Source organism: Ceratotherium simum, chromosome 31 (genome assembly GCF_057802395.1).
Source record: "Ceratotherium simum simum isolate JZ-2026a chromosome 31, ASM5780239v1, whole genome shotgun sequence".
Lineage (NCBI taxonomy): Eukaryota > Metazoa > Chordata > Mammalia > Perissodactyla > Rhinocerotidae > Ceratotherium > Ceratotherium simum.
In genome coordinates this window covers 2,267,484-2,295,440 of record NC_141930.1, presented here as the reverse complement: position 1 = coordinate 2,295,440, position 27,957 = coordinate 2,267,484, and the positions used below count along the sequence as shown (strand labels likewise).

Genomic DNA, 27,957 nt, shown 5'->3' with positions numbered 1-27,957 from the left:
TCAAGTACGCCTGTACAACGGGACATTATTTAGCCATAAAAAAACGAAATCTTGCCTTTTGCAACAACAGGGATGGACCTTGAGGGCATTATGCTAAGTGAAATAAGTCAGACAGAGAAAGACAAACACCATATGATCTCACTTATATGTGGAATCTAAAAAAACCAAAAAAACCTGAGCTCATGAATATAAATAACAGAGTGGTTGCCTGGGAGCGGGGGTGGGGAGGAAATGGGTGAAGGGGGTTAAACAGTACAGATTTCCAGTTATAAAATGAACAAGTCCTAGGATGTCACGTACGCTATGGTGACTATAATGAATAACACCGTATGGCATATTTGAAAGTAGTTTCAAGAGTGGATCTTGAAAGTTCTCATCACAGGAAAAAAAACATAACTACGTATAGTATTGGATGTTAACTGGACCTCCTGCGATAGAGAACCGTTACATGATACATCCACAAAAAAAGGCAGTTGGGAGTGGGAAAAAAAAAATTAACAGTAAGGCAGTAATTTGTAAAAAAAAAAAAAAAAAAAAGTAAGGAACATACTGTTGAGAAATAAGTTGACCTTAAGTTTCTGATGTTTTGCACGTGCTTCGGTGCTCAGGTTGAAGGAACATCTCCCGTCGTGGAGAGGAGGCTCGGGCTCGACTCGGGGCAGGAATGGCCTCCCCTCACCGGTGCTCAGAAACTGGAAAACGCAAGGCACGTGGTGGACCCGGGCTTCGGCCAGTCCTCCCGCCCGCGCCCCGGCCGGACACCGGCCCCGCGGCCGCCCGACCTCCCTCTCCAGTCCACTCAGCCCGCCGCCGGGACCCCGGCTGGCCCGCTGCTACTGCTGCTCACTGCAGGTGACAACGGGGCTGGACACAGGCTCTACTACCCATGCTGTGTTACAGTCTGCCACCAGAGACAGCCAGCTAGTGAGCGTCACGCGCAGATAGCATCCTTTAAGGAGTTGACCACATACCTCTGTCAGAAGATCAGTTCCCCAGAGTGCAGCCTCTGTCTTGCATTGCTAAATTGCAAACCCAACTCCACATGGTGCGTTTGGCAAAATTTAGGCCACATGGTTGTGCCTCAGGTGCAAAGATCCTGGGAACGCGGAAAACTGGACTTAAAATGAGTTGGCAGCCAGGAAGGTCCACTTCAGCCTCCATCCACTCTCTTCTGATTTGTTACTGAGTTTTCTGTGTTGTTTCTTGGGAACAGAGATATCTGTAGCCTACATGGTTCCTGGGAAAGTAGAATTTTCCACACCCTTGAAGTCAGAAAGTTGTCTCAAGCCTTTTCATCAGGAGACGTAAAAGAACTTGCACGTATCTGCGGATTTTGCCTCTAGCATGTGGAGGAGGCAAATAGTACTCTCAGTAGAGAATTTTCAAGCTGAATAACGTGTCTGAAGTTGTGTTTTCAGAATTCAGCGTAAACAGAGTTAATTCACATATGATTTAGTTATTTTCACTCGAAACTAAATATTTGAAAATGTAGATCCAATTTAATACACCCTTGTTGAACATCTATTATGAACTAGGCCCTGTGCTGCTCTCGACATTCCCTGAAGTTGGGAGAATGCTTTTATATCCTATAATAAAATTTTCAAGTTATATAATTTAGTATTCAGGAAGAAGATGAGAAAATACAATTGTTCATATTAAAAGCATCTAATTTTGCCAACTTTTTGATGGTCTTTTGAACTAAAGTATATTGTTGCCACAAAATAATTGAAGACATAAGAAAGAAAGAAATTACATATATAAAATTAAATAGAAAGGATTAATCTCTTAAAGCGCCCTACTTGTATATTGAATTATGGAGTGAAAAAAATGTACTGACAGTATACTTGTCAGCTTTGAACTATACTTTTCTTTGTAGCGCTACTAAACATGAAATATTTTTGAGAATTTTGAGCTTCACTAAGTCATAATTTAGACATCATTTGGCACATATAAGGTTTCTAGCCTTATATTTATTACCGACTACTTTCATTTATTACTTTGACTGCTTTCCTATAAACATGAACAGTTCTTAAAGAGCATCACGTCCAGGTACATGAAGACAGAAATACTCTGTAATAGAAATGCAAGAAGAAACTCTAATCACCCTTTAGCTTTCCTTAATTTCCATGGAAAATATATTTTGAAATTGAATACCTTTTGATTAAAAAATAATTATCATCAGCTCCATTATCAATTTTAATGTAAGAGTGTTTCTAAGTGGGTGAAATAAAAGAAAATAAATCCACTCTTCTCCTCGGTTACCAAAGGTACATATTTTTGTGTGGGGGAGTGTTCGGGAGCAGATCAGCGATGGTCAGGTGTACAGCTGGACTGCAGAGTCAGTGCAGAGGAAGGGAAGCAGAGGAAACAGTAATAAGTTACAAAATGTGACTTGTAAAGATCACATCCTGTTTTTTAACACAGAATCATTATGTTAGTAAAGCGTCTAAAGCCTTCCGAATGTCCCAGGTAGAAAATGGACTCAGCAAGGCAAAGCAGGGCTGTGCATTCATCTAGTCACTTAGCCTATATTCCAGAGACCTGTCATGGAATACATTTTATCAGCGTGGTGACTCAGGTTTCAGGATTACTAATTTTTTGAGCAAGATTGCTGAAATGGCTTTGGACCTTGTCCATAGCACGATGGTTGTGGCTGTGCTCCAGTTTAACAGCCTCTGATGAAAGTATTCTGGACACTGATAGCATATATTTGAAAGTGACTAAGGTTGGAGAAAAGGGAGAGTCTGCATGCCCATGATACGTTAATCAACCAGAAGAGTAAGCTAGAACTGGATAGTTCAAATTGGGTTCCATTGCATAGCTCTAATAGTAGTCATAATATGTAATCATAGCTAAAATTGACTAGTACTTTCTCTGTTCAAGTTTCTGAGGCCAGGCCCATCATCTCATTGAACCCTCATAGCAAGTGGTGAGGGTGGTGCATTTATTATCTCTATTCAAGAGGTGGGGAGACCAAATCTTCAAGAGTGTAGAAATATACCCAATGTTATATAGCCAGAAAACGACTGAGCTGGGATTCAAATCCAGTTTTATAAGACCGCAGAACTCCAGCTCCAAATCACTGAATTTTACGCCTCTTTCAGTAGCATCCTTCTGTGCAATAAATATATCATTATTCTGGATCCCTTAAGGTAGAACAAAAAAATCAAGGGGGAATTCTGCTTTCAAAGCTAAAAATTTAGTCCCTAGAAAAAGTAGAGTATTCTAAATAAGATAGATCTAGTACTGAGTATTTATTTATTCATTTTTTAAACTGAGGCATTAGTTTCAGTTGTACAGTGTAATGGTTCGATATTTGTATATACTGCAAAACAATCACCACAAAAAGTCTAGTTAAAATCTATCACCATACATAGTTACAAAATTTTTTTCTTGTGATGAGAACTTTTAAGATCTAATCTCTTAGCAACTTTCAAATATGCAATACAGTATTATTAACTATAGTCACCATGCTGTGACATCCTCATGACTTACATATTTTATAACTGGAAATTTGTAGCTTTTGACCCCGTTCACCCATTTTGCCCATCACCCACCCCCTGACTCGGAACCGCCAATCTATTCTCTATATGGATGAGCTTAGTTTTTTTTTTTTAGATTCCATATATAAGTGAGATCACGCAGTATTTGTCTTTCTCTGTCTGACTTGTTTCACCTAGCATAATGCCCTCAAATCCAAGCATGTTGTTGCAAATGGCAAGATTTCATTCTTTTTTATGGTTGAATAATATTCCATTGTAAATATGTATCACATTTTCTTTATCCATTCATCCATCAATGGACACTTAGGTTGTTTGCATGTGTCGGCTATTGTAAATAATACTACAATGAACATGGGGTGCATATATCTTTTTGAGTTAGTGTTTTTGTTTTCCTCGGATCATTCATTCATTTAATTAACATTTATTGAACACCTACAATATGGATCTTCTACATAAGATATTGTCTCTCTTCCCAAAGAAATTATAGTCTAATAGAGGGATATAAAAGCAAATAAGTGATTGAATGTCAGAGATGCCATAATACAGATCTGGTCAGAGAGGAAACGAGACTAAAGGTAAAAAGTGCTCATATATATCAGAATACAAATTGCGATGGTTGGAGGTGGGGCTGGAGTTTCCTGAGAAAAAAGTCTTCATGAGATAGATGCTTGAAATGAGTCTTCAAAGGCAAATATATCTTTTCCGGGCTGACTGAAGTTGGGGAATAGGGTAGTATGCGGGACATTAGGTCCTGCTAGTCAGAGGTACAGATAGAGCTGGGGAAAAGATCCTGGGTGGAGGAAACTGTGTTAGAAAAGGCATGGAGGCATGGAAGGGCATTGACTCTTCCAGGCACTGTAAAATCTAGGAACTGGTCGTTTTGAAAGGTAAAAATAAAGACTGAAAGATAAACCTGGAAAGCAAATGAAGAGTTTTGACTTTAATCTGTGTGATAAAAAGATTCACTGATGAGTTTTAAGCCACGAAAAAGATATCACATTTGTGTTTTGGAAATATCACTGCTATGTGAAGGATGAATTTGAATTGTGGGGGACGTGTTGTGAAAATTTAGCCTAGAGAGTAGAAGACAGAAGAAATATCTATGAGGTATGAAAACACTTTGATAACTCCCCACCCCGAAATCATGTGATCATTATAATTCCTTACCTGCAGGACTATAATTAATTAATGCAGCACAATACCTGGAAAATAATACATGTTTAATAAGTATTTGACTCGGAATTATGACCTTGAGGTAATTTGAAGGAAAGAAATAATTGTTCAGTAGAATAAATTTTAAAATGATTTTGGGGGATAGTGGGAACTTGAACACATTGTTTCATACAGTCTTCATCACTTATTCCTGAGGAGTACCTCATCAAGGTGAAACTGAACAAAATAAATAAGTATATTCCAGTGGTCCTTCGAATGTTGCTGTTTGAGCCCAATGGGAAGGAATGGCGAGGGACTTAAAATAATCAATTTGTGACTTTGTTTGCAAAAAGTTCCCTTTGAAAATGACTTTTGAGTAAATTACCTTTTAAAAATCTCTAACCACTTTGGAAAATATGGTTTATGTTATAAAATCACTTTTGGACCTGAGAGAAAGAAAAGATTTAATGTGTCTTAGAATCGTAGTTGCAAATTTTCATGTGGTACTAGTTATGGCCTCTGAAATGTATCCCCCAGCTATGTCAAACAATTTATTTGTTTTAAAAGTGTAAATGCTTCTGGATTTACAAATCTCCTTTCATTTCTCACTTATAAATGTCTGCATATCCATTATTGCAGCGGTGTTGTTCATTAGTAAAATTGTTATTGTAATGTGGAAAACTGTTTCAAGGTTCTCAGTGACTAAGTAACAGTTAAAAGATGATAAAGTTTGCTTACTGATATCTGGATTAAAATTACGCTAGCAAACAATCAGCACTTGTAGGGAGTACATGACCCCATCCCGACTAGAGGGCATAAGCCATTCAGTGAGGGAGGAGTGTCTGCAGACCCTCTTTGCGCGCGCACGCACACACACGCGCGCGCACGCACACACACGCGCGTGCACACACACACGCACACACACATACGCACACACATGATGCATAACAGAACCACCAAGAGTAGGCAGTACTTCTGCCATAGTCCTCTGTGAAATCCTTGCAACATTCTAACAATTCACTACTGGAAAGTAATGGTGGGTTTAGGCTGGGACTTTGTTTCTAGGTTGCCAGGAGACAAAAAATTTCAAGATACCAGAGACATTTCCATAACAAAATAATGAATATATTTCTTTATATATTTATCTAGCCAGGCTAGACATTTCTTCACTGCTTACCAATGTCGTGATTCTCCGTTGCTTTTCCTTTAAGCCTTTATGTTCAAATGTTGCCATCTTGAATTTTCATCTTTAGTCATTCCATCTCACCTGGTTTAGAAATACGCTCACATTTTGCCTATCTGAAAATTCCTTCCCTTAAGAATTTTAAAACACCTAAAATTAATATCCATTCTCTCTTTTTATTCTTCCTGTCACATTGTTCTTCCCCTGACGTCATATTTCTGGGAGAAACAACAATGATTTCTATCATTCAAATATCAAAACTGAGTCATTTCAACTCCTTTACCTTCAAAGTTCTCTTCCAGTCAGCCACATAGTCTATAGATTTTTACCTATCATTTTTTTTTCGTATTTGTCCTTTTCTTTCTAATATTGCTGCCCAAGAGAAAACTTCCATAATCTCTTATCTGAATATTGTAATTGCCTAAAAACTGATTTCTTTACTTTAGAACCCCCCCTCCCAATCCATTCTAAACATAGCTGCAGGATGAATCCTCCTAAAGCATAGCCTTGAATATGGAATACTTATTCTAATAACAATAGCAATACAATAATAACAACAAAATTCAATTGCTTCTCATTTTCTTCTGAATTTCTTTACCTAGCGTCCACAACCGTCCCAATTCTGACCCAACTGTTTTCACAGTTGTGTTTCTCACTTTTCTTTCTCATGCGTCCTATGTGCTTTCTCATTTTATTCCCTCTTCCCATCTCCTCAGGCCTTTCATCCCCATGCTTTTGTGTATGTTCTGCTCGTCAGAAATCTCATCCTTTCCAATCTCTGACAGTTGAAGTCTTATTTATCATTTAAGATTCATCCGAAATCCCGTCTTCTCTATATTTCTTTCTCTAATTCCTTGATAAGTGTTCTCCCACCTATGAACTCAGTTTTGAAAATTATTATTTTTTTTTGTAGAAACAAGTTATCTGGCTTGTTATCAAAAGTTTGCTTCTGATCCAGTTATTTTCTTCTGGATAAGTTCATTAATACAAAAAATTACAGAGACAGGTTGACTGTATTTGGCTGGACTCAGAGAAAGTTTAGTTGTAAATGGAATATTTTGGACATATTACCATCAATGATGGACACAAGGCCCCCTCTTGTTTATTTAATCCCCTTCATCCCCATTGCCTTTTGCCATTTCCCTCTGATCATGTAACAAGTGCAAATAAAGTATATCCTTTTTTTATGTGTTCTTTTAAAAGGTGTACTGTTATTTGTGCACAAATATATTTAATTTAAATGGTTTTCTGCTATATATCTTGTTTTATTTTAAATTTCTTTGTCTATGTTGCTATGCAAACATGTAGTCCACTTAGTCTAACCAATGCCTATTACTCCACACAGGGTTGTTTTTCAGTTGGTATGTACATCATACAGATAGTGAATATAATAGAAATGCCTTCACATGGATTGGTTAATAGTCTCTACTTGGGGTCTCCTGAGGGTTCCTCTACTAGATCTCTGAGTCTCTCCACAATCCAGCATCTACAAGGTTAACACCAAACTCCTTTTGGGGGGAGTGACATGGGAGGTCTCTAGGACTCTGCTTCAGTGCCAAGGCTGGTATTCATTTTGACTGATTGGTGCTCATGCCATAAAATTTTTTACATATTTTGAGCATCACCCTGTTGCTTATCTGTTCTTGCAGTGACAGACAACTAGATTCCCTTTAATTCCCTGCTTGAAACAATGCTTGATGAACGTCTTTGTATATGTCCCCTTATGGATGTGTGTGAGAACTTCTTGGGATATACGAATCAGGTCATAGGTTGAAGCTGGGTTGCTGACCCATCATCATTTGCATAGGAATGAGCAAATAAAGAAAGCCCAGGGAAAGCAATTTCCTTTTAAGCAATGTGGTTGAATTTTCATATAATCTATTGGAGAGAATTTAATTACATAGTCATGATTGGCTGCAAGGGAGGATGGGAAATGTGGTCTTTAAGTGTCTTGCTCTGTGTCCAGATAAAATTATTATCATGTAAGAAGAGGAGATAGATTTTATATAACAGTTAGCAATTTGCTATGCAGAGAAGGGTTAACTCAGCCAGCCAGGGTTCCTCAAATCCTGCACATTCCGAAGAAATCTTGTCCTCTGGACTGACCCTTGGCCAGCTCTTGGGAGATGAGCTCTGAGCCCTTGGAATACTCTGCCTGATAAGAGTGTTCTTGTGGGGCTGGCCTGGTGGCGTAGCAGTTAAGTGCGCGCGCTCTGCTTCCGTGGCCTGGGGTTCCAGGTTTGGATCCCAGGCGCGCACTGACACATCACTTGTCAAGCCATGCTGTGGCATCATCCCGTATAAAGTAGAGGAAGATGGGCATGGATGCTAGCCCAGGGCCAATCTTCCTCAGCAAAAAGAGGAGGGTTGGCTCGGATGTTAGCTCAGGGCTAATCTTCCTCACACACAAACACAAAAGAGTGTTTTTTGTATGCCTGAGGCCTTGGGCCATGAGCTGCCAGTTTGATCAGATAACGTATGTAAACAATATGATTTATGGTGAACACTTGTTTTTGCTCTGTGGGGGGCAAGAGTCTGAGTAGCTGAGGTCAGTCATGCAATCAAGCACCATATGCCTGTTACTGACCCCCCACTAAAAACCCAGGACATGAAGGCTCAGGCGAGCTTCCCTGGTTGACAACAGTTAGCACATGTTGTCACACACTGTTGCTGGGAGAATTAAACGCATTCATGTGTCTCCGCTGAGAGAGGACACCTGAGAACTTGTGTCTGGTTTCTCCTAGAGTTTGCCCATAAGCCTTTTCCTTTTGTTGATTTTAATTGGCTTCTTTTAGCTGTAATAAAACCATAAACATGAATTTAACAGCTTTTCTGAGTCTTGTGAGCTTTCCAGTGAGTCATCGAGTCTGAGTGTGGTCCTGGGGATTCCTGACACAGACCAAATTTCATCCTTAAGGTATTGAAAAAGAAGAAATTCAGTACTTTAAAATACTTATAATCAAATGCATGAATATACAACATTTCCAGAGAGAAGTCCTTTCTCCCCCAAGTTTCTGAGAATAAATTGGGTATGTGAGAAGTTACACGAACTCTTTCAAGTCACAAGGATACTCTGTAGCTCAGTGAATCTGGCATTGAGTGACATTAGAGAACTAAAAGCATCAATATATCCATCCAACTCATCTAGAGTCAAAGTGATCAAGTCTCAGCGACTGAGGTTGGAGGGGCAGGTCTTGTGCAGCCTCACTTTGCCACACTTGATAAGGTTCACTCTTCACTGCTTGAGAGAGCTATCTCAAGGAGAGAATGGGGAAAATAACACCCTTTTACTGCTCATCATTTGAGTTGGCATGGAAACATTGTTTCAATCAGTTGGCATGGTAACCACCTTCTCCATGATCCTGAAGAACCAGAAGAATAGGGCTTGAAATCTGGCACACATTTTAGAAGGGTGCTGATTGCAATATTTTTCTGATTTTGATTCTTATTTTTCTTCTATTTACAGTTATGTGCTTTTCTTGAAAAGAAATATTTCCTGCTTACTATTATGGGCATATTATTCTAGCTCAAGCATCTAGCATGATCATTTTGCATGACAATTTCCTTTGAAGCCATTCTGTTTACTTATATAGTAGTCATGGAAAGTTTTTCTCTTGGGCTAATTCTCATTGGCCGAATAGTCTACTTTCTATTCTCCATGTTTACTTTCATCTGTTAAAATGTACTCATTTTAATAATATCAGACATGAAACATGCCACAAATTTATTTTGTTTTGAGTCTGCAGGTACCATGAAATCCTATTACTTAGGTAAAAGAAATAAAAGTGAATGCTTGTGTAAATAGAGGTCAAAGCTGACAAATACTCAATGCATACTCAGTTTATTCTAACTATTATAAATTTGGTAAGAACTGTTATGGGAATAAAAACAGAATATAATCTGCCTATTAACTTGCAGGATTTGGTAATTTAATGGTTTATTATCTGTTTAGCTTAAGTTTTAGGTTGAACCATGTGAAATTGCCGTTTTTATAAGTAAAAAATGACTGAGTACTAGCAATTACATTCAGTTCAACCTAATATATGGTCCTAATTTTTTTGGGGTCTAGTGATACAATCTGGTTACAAAGCAAGTAGTTCCTCTGAGACTAAGTTTCTTAATGGCAGGAGTCACACCTGGTTCATCTTCGACTTCTCTACAGTTTCTTGAAGATAGCTTGGCGTACAATATATATAAGGAATTATAAGGAATTTCTGTAACTTTTCTGGCTGGCTTACGTCAATTTCCTTTCCTAGCAGCACCCTGCCTTTGTTTTGTGGAATTGCCTCTCTTCCGCTGTGCCCGGTCTTGGTGGGAGGTAATAATGGTAACAGTCTCCCCCTGTGAAGGCAGAAGCATAGAGCACCTCCCTCTCCCTGCTAGGTAATAGGTCCCTGAACCTAAGCTCGGTCCATTGACCACCTGGAGAGCTTTAAAACATAAGCAAGTAATGCCGGAACAGGAAGAGAGGTTGAAGTAACAGTAGAGCAATCACCAGAATGTCTTATGCTCAAGACAGCTCCTTTGGTTTCTGCTGCCAGTTCTCTTCAGCCCCTTGGCCCCTGCCCACCTCTCACTGTGATCCCCCAGCCTCCAGCCAGTTATGTGAGCCTCCTCATACACTCTCCATCAGCTGTTTTCGTTTTAAATTAGAATTTATTTCTGTTGCTTGTAACCAAGAACCCTACAATAGGATATTTGTGTTTTAATCATTGACTCATATTCATGAGTCATGAATGAATAAATAAATAAATCAGGTTCAAAGAAAAGTGAAGAAAGTACTGATTATCTAATAAGTCTCCAAAAATACCTAATTTACCTGTAAAGCAATCCTTACAGAAAAATTTAAGAGGAATAACCTACCACTCAGATGTGTTGAAGAATGATATTTTTTCCAGAATTTTTGCAGCTGCTTCCTTTCCTCTATTTATTTCAGTCAGCTGAAAATAGACAAGAGCAAGATTAAATATAATTCAAAGCAGCAGGAATGACTAACTATATTTCTACTTCCTAACAGTCAATCGAGTAATCAATCAGTTAATCATTCAGTAGACATTCATTGAGTACTTAAGACGTCCCAGACACTATACTTTGCCTTGTAGATACAAGGTTAAACAAACAACAGATGACAGTGACAAAGTGCCTGTCCTACGGAGGAATCAGTGTGGTAGTGGGGGGGAAATACATAAAATGAAATAGCACAAGCTCTGTGTTGGAGTTTTATGCAAATGCAATGGAGGCCTAAATGCAGGAGCAGCTAAATGTCTGGGAAGGAGGAAAATAAGTATGTCCAAGCAGAGAAGGTGATGCTTGGGTTCAATATTGAAAGAAAGAAGAGGTTTTTAGAGGTGGAAGGAAGAAAGGGTAAGAGGTTAAAGTTGATTAGTCATAAGGGGTGTATCATAGGTAATGGGCACTTCATTGATACAAAATTTAGTGGCTTAATACAAGTATTTTTAAACAGATGAATGCATTGATGAATAACAGTGTGCAGGTTACACTGACATTTTGAATTAACTATGGTTTTTAAGGATTCCCACTCTCCTTTTTAATAATCCCTATAGCTGAATTGTGAATTCAAGTTGAGGAATTTCCCTGGCCACGTTACACATGAGCAATGTAAATATATCACAAATAAACCCCAATATTTCTGCAGATTTTCTGCAGAAACTCAGAATTGCACTTAATCTGAAAATGGAATTATCTGCTTTGAGCAAAACTGAATTTGAACACTAACCATGTTACACTTTTTTTCTATCTGGGAAGGCACATTTCTTCCTATACTTCCAACAATTAGGCTAGCTAAATTATCAATTTCATATGGTTTCCACATCCATCTCCAACATACTCAAGCCATAGAGGTGAAGTTTAAAATGGAATGCGGTTAATTTCTCTGGACTCAGCCTTGAGTTTATGTGATTTTGGAGTGGGAGGGAGGAAACTGGGAAGAATTGATTGACAGATGTTTCTATGCTGCCATCACGATGCTGCTAACGATCTTATTCAGTATGTTTGCAGGCAATCAGAAAATGTCTATCCTTCTCTTCAAATGTCTATCTTTTCTCTTATTCAATTCATTTAGGTTAAACTTGTACAAGGACACTAATGATATTCTTTGTAAGTATGTACATCATATACTTGCTTTCTTTACCCATGTTCCTTTCTGTCTTCTATCTATGATATGGGAGTTTTTGTTTAGCAAAAATCACTCACTACTTTATCAGTCCTATTTAAACAGGTGCATAAAATGTATACAAATTATATGAAAAGACTGTAAGGCTATTGTCACCAAGAGTTGAAGGCTTTAGTTTCTATGACTGTAATTGAATATGGCTGCTCACCTTGGGAAAAAAGGCATTAAATGGGGCACTGGTCAAAGGGATAACTCATATCAAAATTTCTCAGATTATTTGTATTTGCAGTCTAGGAATACAGGACAGCTATCCTCTTAATGATGGGAAACATTGGAATAAACCCTCTGACTTGAGCACTATGGTTTTTGTTGGGATGACTGGGTTACCCCTACTCTTAAGAGAGTGTTGTGGGTCCTGCCTAGGATATGGCCCTTGAGCTACAAATGTCCAGCCACCGAGAACAGAGTGGGATGATTCACATCAAAAGTTGGGGGTTGAGGGAGAGGAAAATACATCAACGAATGGCAATGCTGCAATTTATTGATTGCTGGAAAAGGGCCAGTAGCTTGGCCAGACACACTCGTGTATTTGGTTGAGTTTAACACTATGGAATTAGGCTTTCTCTCTATCCAAATGATATAACGGTACTAGTGGCCCTAGCAAAAGAGGAGTTTCTCACTGGGGACCGGGCAGTGGTAGTCATAGAGTGGTCTTTTGAGGACAGATCGTCCGAGGGAGTAACTCTCAGCTTACACATTTGTCTCCAGGGTGGAGCTTCATGTGGTGACACCCAAGGTGGGTGTTTGGTGAGTGTGCCTTAATGGAAGGCAGCTGGAATTCTAGTTGCCCAGAGAACCAGCTCTTCAACACAGACAATCTGGATCTGTGTTTGGATAGATGCTGCTACTCCAGCCAATAACAAAGACGGAGGAGACGTTAAAGGAGCAGTGGGCTCTGGACTAGACCACATGTTTGGGGAACAGAAAAGATGCTAGAACTTCCCCACTGTGAAGCAAAGATACCCCTGGATTTATTTTTCCCTTGGAGCTGTGGAACACATTTTCATCAAGCATCTTATAGGGCTAGATCGAGAAAAACAACTGTAAAATATGTTCAAACACTTCTCTATGAAAACTTTCAATTTGTGAAATTTAGACAACTATCTTCATATAGCATTTTGCTAGTATCATCTTTTTGAACTCAAAATCAGGAAAAAAGAATCTAATATAAAAAGTTTAGTTTTTTAATTTCTGGTCAAAGTAGTCTTTAAAATTATACTTATTATTCCGTTCTTTAAAAAAGTTATTTTTGATACTTTTCTGCTTTTATCATGTTGTAATGAAGAGTATAGTAGTATGAAATTGAACAGTTTTTGACAAGTAAGATTTCTGTACCTTGGGTTACCACATAAATGGTCTCTTGTTTTCTTCTCTCATTCATTTTTCTGGAAAACACGTTGTATATTCACAACTTATTTTTTTATCTTAGACTAAACTCCTGTCTTTTATTTTCCTCTTTAGCATGCTTTTTCTCTTTGATTCTTTTTGGCAAATGCCTGTATTTGTTTAGCTTTCTGACTCCTTTTGCTAAGCCAGTCTAATTTGTGGTTTGCATTGTATTTGATGTTGGGCTGAAAATGTGGCCTATGTTTTTGAAGATCTTGCAGGAGCTCAGATATATGCTTTCCTTTCTCAGCCACCAGAAGCAAAAAAATCAATAGTATTCTTTCTGACTTTGAACATCAGAACTCAACCACAAAAGAACAGGACTTAGATCTAAGAAATCTAATTTCTAATCCTAATTCCTCTACTTACTATAAGTCAGTCAGTTGGACAGGTCACTCAGTCTTTCTGAGCCTCATTTTTTCACATCAATAGAATGATGGTTATAATTAATATTTATTTCAGAATGGCAGTGAAGGTCAAATGGCATAATATTGGTGATAGCGCTTCATAAACTGTAAAGTGGTATGTATATGTGAAACAGTATTGCTGTATTATTTAATAAAGGCTCATTGACCAAGCTTTGAACTCTTGAGGACGCAGATACCTCTGATGAGTTCGGGCTGCATTAAGTAAAATTATTTATTGTCTGCTGTGTGCCAGGCACTGTTTTATGGACTGAGGACATAACAAGGAATAAAATATGCTCTCCAGGAGTTTAGGTGAGATGGAGTGGCCCTAACCACCTTTAAAGGATTGAAACGGTTCTCTTGTCCCATCGGGATCCTCTAGAGGGAGTGGATACGTCCCATTAGGCCTAGGGCCCTGAAGATGGAGGTCACAGTCCATCCTCACCATTTCAGAACTTCTGTCCTCAGAGAACAGCTGACATTCCACGTTTTCCTGTGACCCTTGTTGTACTTGGGTCTTGGGGTTGCAGTGAACTTTGTTCCTTTCAATACCAGCTCGTTTCCCACACCTTATCTGCTTTGACTCTTTCTGATGTCAATTGTGCACTTTCGTCTACTAACTGACTTTAATTAACAACTACGTCAGTCGTTTATTCTGACTTATGCCACAGCTGAATTTCATAACCGTGTCCCGTCCCAATAACACCAATGACCTAGCCTTGTTCCCAGTTTTAAAATAATGACAGGATTGTAAATTCACTGTCATTTCTTCCTTAGGAGTGCTTATTTCAGCAGTTGCATTTTTGACATAAAGCATCAGATCACCTAAAGAGCAATTGTAGTTGTGGGGAAAACATACTCCGTATTTAGAAGGAGGTAGTGATGATTTCATGAATACTCAATCACAATTTGATTTTCCCCATTTTGCTGTATGAAGGTTATATATACGATTATAATTTTAAAAGGCACAAATATTAACAGGAAGCAGGATTATTTATGGGAAAGAGTGATGTTATATCTCTTTTATTAAATTATATTATTCTGAAAACTCAGATACTTATTTATGTTTCTCTGTGTTTATATTCACCTATGAAAACAATTATATAATAATTGGCTTAAGAAACACTTCCCTTATCAGATTCTTTGGGGACATATCTAACCACCGATGAATAATAGCTTCTTCATCTTGACAAATTTATTCCCGACCTTTACTCTGTGTGAAGAACATCATGTGGAATTGGAAGAAAGCTACTCTGTGTTCCAAGATCAGAATCGTGTGTTGCAAACACTGTCAAAGACCAAAAGAAGAAGGAGGGTCGACATAGTTAAAGTGATGGATATAACTGATACCCAGAGGTGATTAGGACTATCTCTCTTGAGTTTTTTCATTTATTCCAACAGTAGCCATAGATGGTATCATAAAATCAAACAGTTTTCAGTATTGCATTTGCACAAAGTATCAGGGATCATGTCAACGCCTGAGCCTGCCCCAGTGACGCTGGCATACAAGTACACAGAGACTGGTGTGGGCGTGATTGTGATAAGTTCCTTCAGAAGTCTTGAGTGCCATTCTTGCTGTTGGAGCCTTGTAGTGTTAATAATTCTCTTGAACTTGCATCCTTGTGAATCTTGCTGGAGCCCCTATTCCCTTGTGGCCTGCCTATCCTGCAAGTTCCTGGGTTCCTCTATCGCACCCAGTGGGTAGGACTTCTGATGACTATTCTCCTCACTTTGGGACTCTCATGCAATAATGCTCCCTGAATTGAACTGAGGAAAAGAAAATGACTTAGGTTTCATATCCCACTCCCCCCATATAGTTTCAATTCTATGTTAGGTACTTCTTAGGTACATCTTTATTCTCAGGATATTCTAGTGCTGAAGAGCACACTGCAATGCCTCTTAAACCAATTGGTCTCTAAATAGTAATTTTAAAACTTTCTTAGGAAATGATCTCTTTTAACTTAATTCTATATTGGTTGAATTCTTAGTTGTTTCAGATATTTGTTCTAATATTTCCAACTCATTCTGAAATTTACTTTTATTGTAGAGAGTATAATTCAGGCAATTCACTAAAAGAGTAAATGCTCTTAGAAAAGAAAAAATATACGACGACTTCTCTTTGAGGAGAACTTAAATTCAAAGGCTAAAGTTTATTGGTAGTTTTTTTTTTTTAACTTTTCATAAATAGACGGATATGGCTGGAACCTAACAGCAATTCCAGACAGATCTGACAATTTACCAGGAGACTGCAGAATGACTTTGACGCTTTTGAAAATATAGCTAAGAACAGACGTCTCAACTAGGGTCATTGTCAGTCAACTGTTCATCTTGACAGTCTTTTTCAATGTCTAGTCAAGACTGGCACTGGAGTATTTTTTTTCTTTAAAGAATCTTTATGATATTTTCCCCAGAGCACCTGCTTTTAAAACTTTAAAATAGACATGGCATTCTAAATTTGGGGCTCAAAACATGTCTTAGACTTGATTTCAGTCCAATAAGTAGAATTTAATATGAAATAAGTGAGTATAACATTGAGGATCTTTTTAAAGTTTTTAAATGACTCATATACTGCTAATACATTCTTAGCAATGACTGATGCTAATACAACCCCACTTATTTTCTCCTTGCCAGGTAGCTCTCTCAAAATACTTTTTTTTTCTTTTTTGTTGTGAGGAGATCAGCCCCGTGCTAACACCTGCCAATCCTCCTCTTTTTTTTGCTGAGGAAGACTGGCCCTGGGCTAACATCCGTGCCCATCTTCCTCCACTTTATATGGGACGCCGCCACAGCACGGCTTGACAAGCAGTGCGTCAGTGCGCGCCCGGGATCCGAACCAGCAAACCCCGGGCCGCCGCAGCAGAGCGCGTGCACTTAACCGCTTGCGCCACCGGGCCAGCCCCTCTCTCAAAGTACTTATGATGATCATTATCATCATTATCATGCTTGAGATACTTTAAGAGCTGATTATGTGCAATTGTACGTAGAACTTTTAAAAGCAAGTGATCTCTTTTTTTGAGCAGTTCACAACCTAAGAAAAATATTATTGGGGTAGGTTATTTCAAAGCATCTGCATTGCAATAGGATAATAGTGATGGGTGCTGAGTCTCTTCCTCCATTTCACTGTGAAGCCACAACATGACTAAGTAGAAGGCAGCAAGTGTTCAGTACACAATCATTTTAATTGCCCAAGAAAGAAGTAGACTCAAGTGTAAAGATTAATTCTGTAACCCCAGTTACCAGTTGAAAAGACATATTAGAAAATTATCTTAATCAGTTTAAGTTGCTCAGAAGCTCCTGATGCAAAAATCCAATTGTGATGAAAGTACTTTAAATTGCCAGTTAAGACAAAAGTAAAATTAATTCTTATTTAATAAAGAAATAACACATTTATATAAATTACAATGAAAATAATTAATCATTAAAAACTTAAAAAAATTAAATCTGTAAGACAGTTCTTTGAGAATTTTAGAAAAACAATGTGATGTGTTCAGAATACACAACAATAGTAATGCTTTGAAAAGATAGTTTTCATCAAATACAATGAAATACAGCAAGAGTTGTGGTGAGATCTTAGAATATTTAGGCAAACTCTTTTCTCAAATAACTAACCAATCATATGGAATGATGATATATCATATATCATTTCTCTCTCTCTCTCTCACACACACACATACATACATCTCTCTCTCTATATATATATAGGTAGATTTATACCTATATATCTATCTCCATAAATATCGGATTGGACATGAGCTTCCCTGGCAAGGGGGTTTTCTTGGGAGAGCAGCTTTCCCTGTAGCTGAGACTAACCCTGTTGCTGGGGCAACAAGTCCTCCCTTGCAGGAGGATTCTGGCAGTTCATCTGCATGTTCGTAAATACAATTCTAATAAGCCGGTTTAATTTATATCCTTGGACAATGCTGGTTAGATGGAACAAATTAAAAAGGGAAAAGTTGCCATATTAACAGATGCCAGAAATCTCTGACAAAAAATTTTAAAAATGTTAAAATCGGAAAGAATTCTCCCAAGTTAAAGAATAAGTCCATTTAATAGGTTCTGAAAGCATTCCACAACTTAATAGCTTCCAAAGGCACTGTTATAGTATTCTAGTGTAATAATTGATGTTCTTAATGATAATCCTAAATCAACAAGCCACAGCAAAATCTACTCAGCAGCTTCTGTTAATTAATTAATTAGTTTACATTTTAGAAAGATTTCCATCTAAAATGGTGAAAAATTCAAAATAATGTTTTAGTGCTTAAAAGTTCAGTTATCTAGAAAATTTGTATTGGTCTTCCTGTCACCTAATGGGACTGTTTTCTGGTCTGGCTGTGGTGAAGGTGAGGGGCAGCGAGAGTGGGTAGCTCTCCAGGTGCTGTGGTGCATGGATCTGTGCACCACACTGTGTGCACGTTCTCATGAGGTAGAACAAGGACAGAGCTCAGGGGGAGAGAGTCCAGAATGGAGCTGCTTGTGAAAGGAGCCAAACTGAGGTCGGGAGCCCATCTGGGAATGAAAAGAAGAGCAAGAGTGGGAGGAAGAGATGAACAGGGGTCATTAGAGCACACACATCTAAGGCAAACCTGAAGGAATCTGTAGGGCAGAGAATGGGTGCCCATGGGGGACTGTAGAGCAGTTTATACACCAACTTCAAGATGACGGCATAGGATGAAGAACACATTAAAAAGAGCTGGCGAAGGACCACATTACCAATTCTACTATGTGACGAAGCATAGGTAGTGCATTAGTTTCCTGGGGATGTTGTAACAAGGTACCAAAAACTGGGTGTGTTAAAACAACAGAAATTTATTGTCTCACAGTTCTAGAGGCCAGAAGTATAAACTCAAGGTGTTGGCAGGACTGTGCTGTCTCTGACAGTTCTAGGGGAGAACACTTCTTTGCCTCTTCTAGTTTCTGATGTTTGCTGGCAATCCTTGGCATGCCTTGGCTTGTAGATACATCACTCCAGTCACATGGCCATCTTCTCCCTGTGTGTTTTCACATCATCTTCCTTTGTGAATGTCCAAATTTCCCCTTTTTGTAAGGGTACTAGTCATCTTGGATGAGGGCCCCCCCGTTGACCTCATTTTAACTTGGTCATCTCTGGAAAGACTCTATTGTAAGGCCATATTTTGAAGTACTGGGGGTTAGGACTTGTTGAAATACATTTCTAGGTCCAAGATGGAGCCACTCCTGCCACAGTGCAAACCGAAACTTGGATACCTTTTGTGTTCTGTAAATGCTCTACTTGACCAGAAAGGCAGTGTATCCAGCCAGCCAGTCCCCAACTGTCGAGCATCTGTCACGATTTCCTTGATCTACATAAGGCCAGGTATGCAACCCCCGCCAATCAACTTAAGCTAAACCCTCTTTCCCTGACGGCCTTCTACAAAAGCTTGCAGCCCTCTTCCTTGCATTGCTGTTCTCCAGACCCTGAGAATGGAGACTGCCTGCTTCCTGAAGTGTGAAATAAAATGTGCTTAGATCAACTAAATTGTTCTCTTTGATTATTTTAACAGACTTACACATGTCATTTTGGGGGGACACAGTTCAACCCATAATGCGTAGAGTCTGGCAATCCTAATCCACATGCTTTAAAGTTTCATAGTTTCCCAGATTTTATTGTTTATTACCTTTAATTTTTGATATTGTACATTTTATCTTTTACTGAACTATTATGACTGTTTTACTAAAAATTTAGAAGAACCATCCTGGAGTTGGTATCCAGATACCATTTTGAACCATATTGTTGTTCTTTTCTCTTGAATGTTATCTTGCATGGTGATCTGGTAGTTTCTCACTATTTTTAGCAGACTATTTAAAGGAAAAATGGAAATCAGATAACTTAAAAGATGAGCAATGAGTCGATGAGGTGGATTTGTGTTGTGTCACTGTGAAAGCTCAGGTCCGTATAATAAATCCCTTATTCCATGTATCTCTTGGTGGTTTTGCTTCTCTGATCCAACGCTGACTGATGCAGTTGACAGAGGAAGCAGCAGTTCAAGCTCTGAAAAATAGCTAGGACTTTTTTTTTGGATCCAACCCATCAAAAAAGTGAATCATGTGCAATTTTGAAGGACAATTTGATATATCACAGAAAATAGATGATAAAGCATCAGAATTGATGTGATCCAAAGCTGTGTTTTAGCCGCCTTTTGCTGGATAGTTGTTCCTTTCTTGTATTTGGCCTAATAAGTCAGGGATTTGCTTCAAGTAAGCTGTTTGTCCTTGCCTATAAATCTGTTCTATGTTTGTGGCAGATATCATGTAACAAAATAATGATTAATAAAAATATTAGTGGACATCGGCTGTCTTTCATGTGACCTGCAGTTTACTAATGTATGAACCATGTGCGTGCTTTTCGTTCAAAGACATTGTGTCTAGTAAGCACTAAAATGTAGTTTTAAACAGTAGCAGCCACCAAATAACAATAAAATGTCTGGAAAAATATGACTGGTAACAGGTTTTCCTTCTAAACAATAAAATGCGACTAATAGCTCTCCGGAGAACAAATGCCCCACGACGGATATTTACCTAAGTAAAATTTTATGCCAAAATAGCCCAATGATTTATAACATTATAGGCCATTTCAGAAGTGGCTACAGGATACTCGTGCAGATAGTGTACTGTGTGGTGCAAATTATAGTGATTTGTGGAAGTGTAGAGCGAGAGGCCGGAGCAATAAAGAAAGAAGAATAATGCTCTTCCTTGAATCATTGGGGAAAAGCACAGCTCAGCACATGTCCCCAGGCAACTTTGAATAACACAAGGCATTGAGGTTCAAGTCTCTGAAATGTCAAACCTATATGACAAGGAGATTACATTAGGAAAAAAAATCAAGATGACAAGTGGCCTATTTGACGTTGTGAATGGTATCTTCATAATAGTCCTTTATGGTGTGGTAAACTGGGAACACTGTAAATTATTGGGTGAAGAGAGATATAACATTCACTCCTTAAATAAGTGAGGGAAGGGACGCCAACCAGGAGACAGAACCTTGCCAGGCAAAGAATTTGTAATCCGTGCTTCAATCATGACTCGTTTCCTGATTCATTATGTGACCTTCAGAAAGTTGAATCTAGATTGGATGAAGTAGTGAGTCCAATTCTGTCTGCTGTACGAAGGAAAAGGAGAATCACATGTTTAGGAAACAGAAGGTGCTCAATAGGTTCACCCCAAGAAGGAGAAAACGCCTCATGCCATTCCCAGGCTCTGTGAATGCTGCCATGTCTGTATTTTACTTCTTTGGCCACATAATCCCACAAGCTAGAAAGTAAGGATGTGAAAGAATTGGACAAGGAATCATGTGCCGTGCACACTCATGTGACCCTTCTAGATGCTTCTCCAGGCAGTTGTGAATATAGCCAAGTGAATCTTTGAGAATATCTAAGTCATACTAAAGAAAATGCAAGAGAGGAAGAAAGAGAAAGGGACATTATTTTTTCCTTTTAGGTCAGGGAGACATGGTTCACGTCCTCCTAGGTTTAAAGTGGATATTGTACTTCAAAATTTAAATGAATTTAGAGCACCTGCAGGGCAAAATGTTGTGAATTCAAAGTAATGTATCCAGAGAAGAGTCAAGGGAAAAAATAGGTTGTGCACCTAAGGAAGGCACAACAGCCAGTATTCACAGCAAGCAAGAACAATCGGGTAATGCACATCTTTGTTAAGAATATTTACTTGCTTAAATAGGGTCTTCCGTCTAACGAGATGCATTAACGCTTAAAATAGCTATGGGAAAATGACTGTTAAACAGGTTTTCCTTTCCTTGAATGGTTGCTGAACCAACAGGCTGAAGAGACAGAGGGAGTTTGAATCCTGGAGGTACAGTTGCATGGCTAGAAGAGGTGGGAAATTATTTGTCATCACCAAGACTTTTTTTTGAAATTTGTAAAATTGGAATAGTATTAGTTTCCACCTCATAGACTTTTTCAAAGATTGAATTAAATAGGACATAAGGCATGGAAATCAATTGGAATTTAGTCCACAGATGTTATTGGTCATTCAATTATTACTCTTACAAGAATAGAAATTTGAACAGAAATGCTAAGAATTAGCCTACTCTCACAATGTTATTGAGGTAAACTTTGATCAAATAAACTTAAAGACCTTGATAGTAAGTGGAGCACAAATGAGATTGTGACCTTCAGAGTAAATTTTGAACAGATGTTAAAATACTAGGGCACTTCATAATCTAGTAAAATGAATGGCTTAACATGTTACCTTGGTTAAAATTCTCAGTAATGTCAACATTTTGTACTCTTTCTCCATTTTATTTAGGAAACATCTATCTTCAGTAAGGAGATTCTCTCTGTTTGTGAGTGCGTATAACGGGAAAGAATTTTAAAGTCAGCAAGAGAAAATATTTTTAAAGTTTTGTGATATACTGAGTGTGCTTCAAATATTTTTATCTGAAAGACATCTTGGGAATTGTTAATGCCATCATGTCTGACAAGGATTTCTGATGTCAGTAGTTTTCCAGACTACAAGATTGTTATAATGTTTAATTATTTCCTTGAACAGTTGATTTCATTTAAGATGTTTTTCGTTTACGATCATCAACAGTTGACAACATCTTGATCATTTTAAACAGTCATCCTCCAGGATTAATATGCTCTGTTTTTCTGCTGAATATTTATATTTCTTATAAAAGGGGCTGTCATGAAGTCTTACTTTGATCCTGTTGGTAAAGACTATTAAGAGTTATTTAAGAAAGATTATTTGTGGGTTTTAAGCAAACATTTGTCTGGTATTATCATATCTTTTGAGAAATAGCCTCAATATTTAAAAATTGGATTGCATCTGGATTCATCTTCATAGAGATATCTGCATGAAAATGACATTCTTCTTTATAAATGAGATCCTCAAATTTTACAGGTATTTTCTAAAGGATATAGACAGAGAAAACAATTGTTGGGATTCATGGATAAAATACAGTTTAATTATTGTGAGGAAGGAGAGAGGAGCAGATACCTCATGTCTTATCTTTTCCTAATCCACTCCTTCTCTCACGGAGAAAACTCCTAAGAATCCCTTTTCAGGTCCAGCCTCTCTGGTCCCTTTGCTATAGGTTGATAGTAAGACCTGCTTTGCCCTTTATGATTTCCTCAAGTTAATTATCTCTATATACCTCAGTTTTCTCATCTATAAAATAGGGCTAACAAATTGTACCTACCTTATGGGTTTGTGAGGGATAAATATGTGTGGAGTGTCTAAATCGATGCCTTGCAAAAAGTGCTCATTAAATATTGGCTGTGTTATCATTATTATTCTTATCATCATCATCTTCATCATCATCTTTGGTCTCTATTTTAGTCAGCATAGCTGCACCTACCCCAACACGGAATGCAGAATCCTAGGAATCCTGTGTCTCATTCTTCTCCCCAGCCTCCATTGCTCATCAACCATTCCCTCTTTTCCTTCCCTGTTACCCTGCCCTAGTGCAAATCTTCATCATCACTCCCCCAAACAACTCCAGCAGCCCCTTACCTGGTCCCCTTCCCTTCACCTTGCCTTCTGCAATTTGTGCTGTACCAGCCCCAGAGCCCCAGCTCTGAAACAGAGCTCATTGAAATTCCGAGCCACTGTGCCACTGTGTAGTTTTGGACAAATCACTTATCCTCACTATTCTGCAGTTCTCTCACTTGAAAACAACTATTTGCCTGTCCTATGTGGAATTGTTATAATGCTCAAATGCATGCAGAACCCTTTGATTTCATAAAACACGGTGCAACGTTAGTTATTATTATGCTCTAGACTAAAAGAAGCCTAGTTGAGAAGAGTTGTAAGTAAATATTAGGTACGATTGAGTTTATCTTTACATCTTCAAAATAATTTAGATCATTCGTTGAATAAAATTATATATATGTAGTGTGGAATAAGATAGGGCCACTCATAGAGAAGGAATGAATCAAGAAAGTGGAAATCACTTATTTCGTGATGATTTTTGTGTGCCAGTATTTGCTAGGACCAGGGACACGAAGACGAGGAGCTTGACGTGTCTGTTCTGTTTCTAGTCTTAGTATAAAGGTGGCACATTCAAATGGGCGCTCAAATTAGGTAGTGGATTCTACCTAAAATGACAGCAGATTTATTAGCTGAAGAAACTTAAACAACATACTGAGCACTACTACCACTGTGCTCTCCTTGCTGCTACTGCTAACACCTATTCACACCCACCACCCGTTCAGCACTTATATGAGCAAGGCGCTGTGTTAAGCATTTAAAAACATTATCTTATTTAATCCTTATAACAATCCTGTAAAACTGAGCTATTATGGTCACTAAACATTAACATATATAAGCATCTATAAAACTAAAAAAGATAGGATCTAAAATTAATTGGACAACTGTGGTATACCAGCTGTGTTAAGTGATCTCTTTCTATTTTTTTCCATCCCTCAAAATAACCCTATGGATAGACATCTTTCCACTTCACATACAAGGAAACCGAAGCATAAAAATAACTTGCCATAGAGGGTAGAGCTAGTTAATGGCCACGCTGGCATCCGAACCAGTGTCTACCTGATCCTCCATTTGATAACAATATATGTGTAAAGATATAGTGTGGTTTACTACAATTGATTCATTCTTTTACATTGGTTATTGGTGAAGCCCTTAGCTAGGAGTGGCTAGAATATTTTCTCTGTCCTGCTTTTCATTGTTTGTTCTTGTTTTCTAGTTTCTGAGTCAAATGCTGATCCACTTTGTAGTACTCGGGGGCTCTTTTCCATATGATTATTCAGACTTTTGCTTATTGCCTCTCTAAGCTTTGCTATTTAAGAGTTATACACCTGGTCTAAGGGGTTACAGAAGCAATGGAAATGTGAGGAGTTAACCTTCACCCAATAAAGCTACTTGGATATAACACGTGTTATACTTGTGAATCTGTAGACCAACAAGGAAACTGTTTTGGTAAATCTTTTGAGATCCTCTATTAAATTATGCAAGTTTATCTTAAGTTGACATATCTTTCCTAATCAACACAGTTACGAATATATTATACCAGAATGAACCATTCAAAATAGGGTTTAGTTCAGAGGAGCTGTGATTAGTGCAGCTCTGGAGAAACTATTTTAACTGTGGAGCAACAGATTATACGAATGTGTGTGGCTGCATTGGTCGAGCAACTTGGTTCCTTTCTTCAGATACATAACTCATCCAAACAGAAGACAACTTTTTTGTGATTTAAATTTAATACGCATTTAAAGAATATGTATATCTGTGGAAGTGTTGTGAATATTCTGAAATGAATATACTATTTCTTAGGTCCACATATGACAAAAGACTGACATGAATCAAAAACAAGAAGATTTTTTGATTACAGACAGTATAACATTTATACATTATAGATAGATATTCACATGTGTGTATGACAATATATCATTGGGTCTGAAAAATACATATATTTCTTCAATAATGTATTGATAAGTTGGAATTTAAATTGCTTATAAATTAATCTCACAATAAAACAACATTTTGGAGGACATCAAACTTACACCTCAGAGCAATTTAAAATAAATGAAACAAAAGGATTTAAGTCAGAAGATAATGACAATATTTTTGTACTGTGTGTTTTTTCTATTAGCAAATTTGACATAAATTGAAGTAGGTGTACAAATGACCATGTTTCATTTCCATGCATTTCCACATGTATAAATAGATAACTAAGTAAATATAGTACTTTATTAATCAGGGTAAAATTATATACAGATTATATACATTCTAGTTAATTTGGAAACTATTTTTAACCATTCATATGAGCAAATATGCACACATACAAACGTTTGTTTTTGTTAGTGTCGTCAAGTCAATTCTGACTCCCAGGGACCCTGTGTACAGCAGAGTGGAACCCTGCCCGGTCTTTCTGCGCCATCCTCTCACCTTCCAGCACTATATCAGACAATGCTCCGCTGCTGTTCACAGGGTTTTCATGGCCAATTTTTTCGGAAGTGTGTGGCCAGGTCCTTCTTCCTAGTCTGTCTGTCTGGAAGCTCCACCGAAACCTGTCCACCATGGGTGACCCTGCTGGTATTTGAAATCCCAGTGGCATAGCTTTCAGCATCACAGCAACACGCAGCAGCCACAGTATGACAACCGACAGATGGGTGGTGTGGTTCCCTGACCTTGCGGAAATCAACACAGGCCGCAGCAGTGAGTGCACTGAACCTTAACCACTAGACACCAGGGCTGGCTATATATAAATGTGTTTATCTATAAATAATTTACTTTGTTTTGCAGTTATTACAGGCATGTGTGCATGTAATTTATAGACTGCGCTTTCAAAGGACAGATTGGCCAATGATATAATATGTAACATTTTATTTTATGTAAGTGAGTTTTGTGTCTAATCAGCTTTAACTTATATAAATATTTTGATAACTATATTTTTAAATATAAACATATGTATTGAATTGTTTTAATTTTAATTGAAGAATTCTTTCTGGAATTTATTTGAAATGTTAACAGTGTATAGAAAATTATCATGGTAAATTTGGTTATTATTATTATTGTTATTAGTTTTTGTGATACAGAATGAGTACCTGAGGTATATCTTGAACAGTGAACCTGTAATATATTACTGCTGACTAGGTAGCAGGAATGGGTGGAACCCATATGAAATGTACATTTGAGAAAAACTATTTAAAAAGTATTTAAAAAATTTTAATCCATGTGAATTTCTCAAGGTTTACCTCAGCAATAATAATATTAGTAGTAGTAGTGGTAAAAATGATAATTGAGTGATTACTATGTCTAGAAACTGTGCTAGGACCTTTATATTGATTTTTAAATTTTATGTTCATAGTGTTTGTATGAGGTGTTATCATTACCTCTCTTGTACAGATTAGGATTTTGAAACTAAGACAGATGAAGTGACTTGCCCAAGATATCTTACAAATAAGTGTTTGAGAAGTGAATAGACTTATGAGGAATGTCCAGGCATTGACAAACAATTTCATGCATTTGTCCATCAAAGACAAATCATGCAATTATGTTATTGTTCTGGGAATTAATTTTAAGAGGATTCAGAATACATCGGAAGGACTAATCAAGAACATTTGGAAAGCTGAATTTGTGACTTCTTGGATTTTCTCTGGACAGAGACCAGCAGACACTAGCAGATGCTCACACAGAATCATCAAGATTATATAGACTTAGATAAAATTAAGTAGGCTTTTTTTTTTTTTTTTGCTGAGGAAGATTCAGCCCGAGCAAGCATCTGTGCCCATCTGCCTCTATTTTGTTTGTGGGTCAAAGCGGAGTGTGCCGAACTTGACCACTAGGCCATGGGGCTGGCCTGAAAGTAAGCTTTTTTAGTTGTTTATTTTGCAGTTTCCTAATGTTTACTTGCATTGTCACTTTTCATATTTTCCTTTTTTTTTTAAAAAAAAATTGTTTTCATTGAAAGCCCAGAAATAAAACCACACATATACGGCCACCTAATCTTCGACAAAGGAGCTAAGAACATACAATGGAGAAAGGAAAGTCTCCTCAATAAATGGTGTTGGGAAAACTGGACAGCCACATGCAAAAGAATGAAAGTAGACCCTCTGCTATCGCCATTCACAAAAATTAACTCAAAATGGATCAAAGACCTGAAGGTGAGACTTGAAACTATAACGCTCCTAGAAGAAAATAAAGGCAATACACTATTAGACATGGGTCATAAAGGAATCTTTTCGGATGCCATGTTTACTCAGACAAGGGAGACTAAAGAAAAGATAAGCAAGTGGGACTTCATCAGATTCAAGAGCTTCTACAAGACAAATGAAACCAGGATCAAAATGAATAGACAACCCACCAGCTGGGAGAAAATATTTGCAAAACATATATCCAACAAGGGGTTAATCTCCATAATATATAAAGAACTCACACAACTGAACAACAACAAAAAAAACCCGATCAAAAAATGGGCAGATGAAATGAACAGACACTTCTCCAAAGAAGATATACAGATGGCCAATAGACATATGAAAAGATGTTCAAACATCACTAATCATCAGGGAAATGCAAATCAAAACACTAAGATATCACCTTATATCCATGAGAATGGCTATAATCACCACGACAAAAAACAAGAAATGTTGGAGAGGATGTGGAGAAACAGGAACCCTCATACACAGCTGGTGGGAG

General features: G+C 37.8%; 1 long non-coding RNA gene across 2 annotated transcripts in view; it reads right to left on the bottom strand.

Annotated features, from left to right (window-relative positions):
- Window positions 1–569: 569 nt before the first annotated feature.
- The window catches only part of LOC147913003 (uncharacterized), a 70,713-nt gene continuing 43,325 nt past the window's right edge, over window positions 570–27,957 (bottom strand). For both annotated transcript variants that reach the window (XR_015549206.1, XR_015549207.1), the window contains 5 exons: window positions 10,702–10,778; window positions 5,833–5,922; window positions 4,671–4,705; window positions 972–1,096; window positions 570–692 (listed from right to left, as the gene is read on the bottom strand). This is a non-coding gene — a long non-coding RNA (uncharacterized LOC147913003). The remainder of the gene's footprint in view (window positions 693–971; window positions 1,097–4,670; window positions 4,706–5,832; window positions 5,923–10,701; window positions 10,779–27,957) is intronic.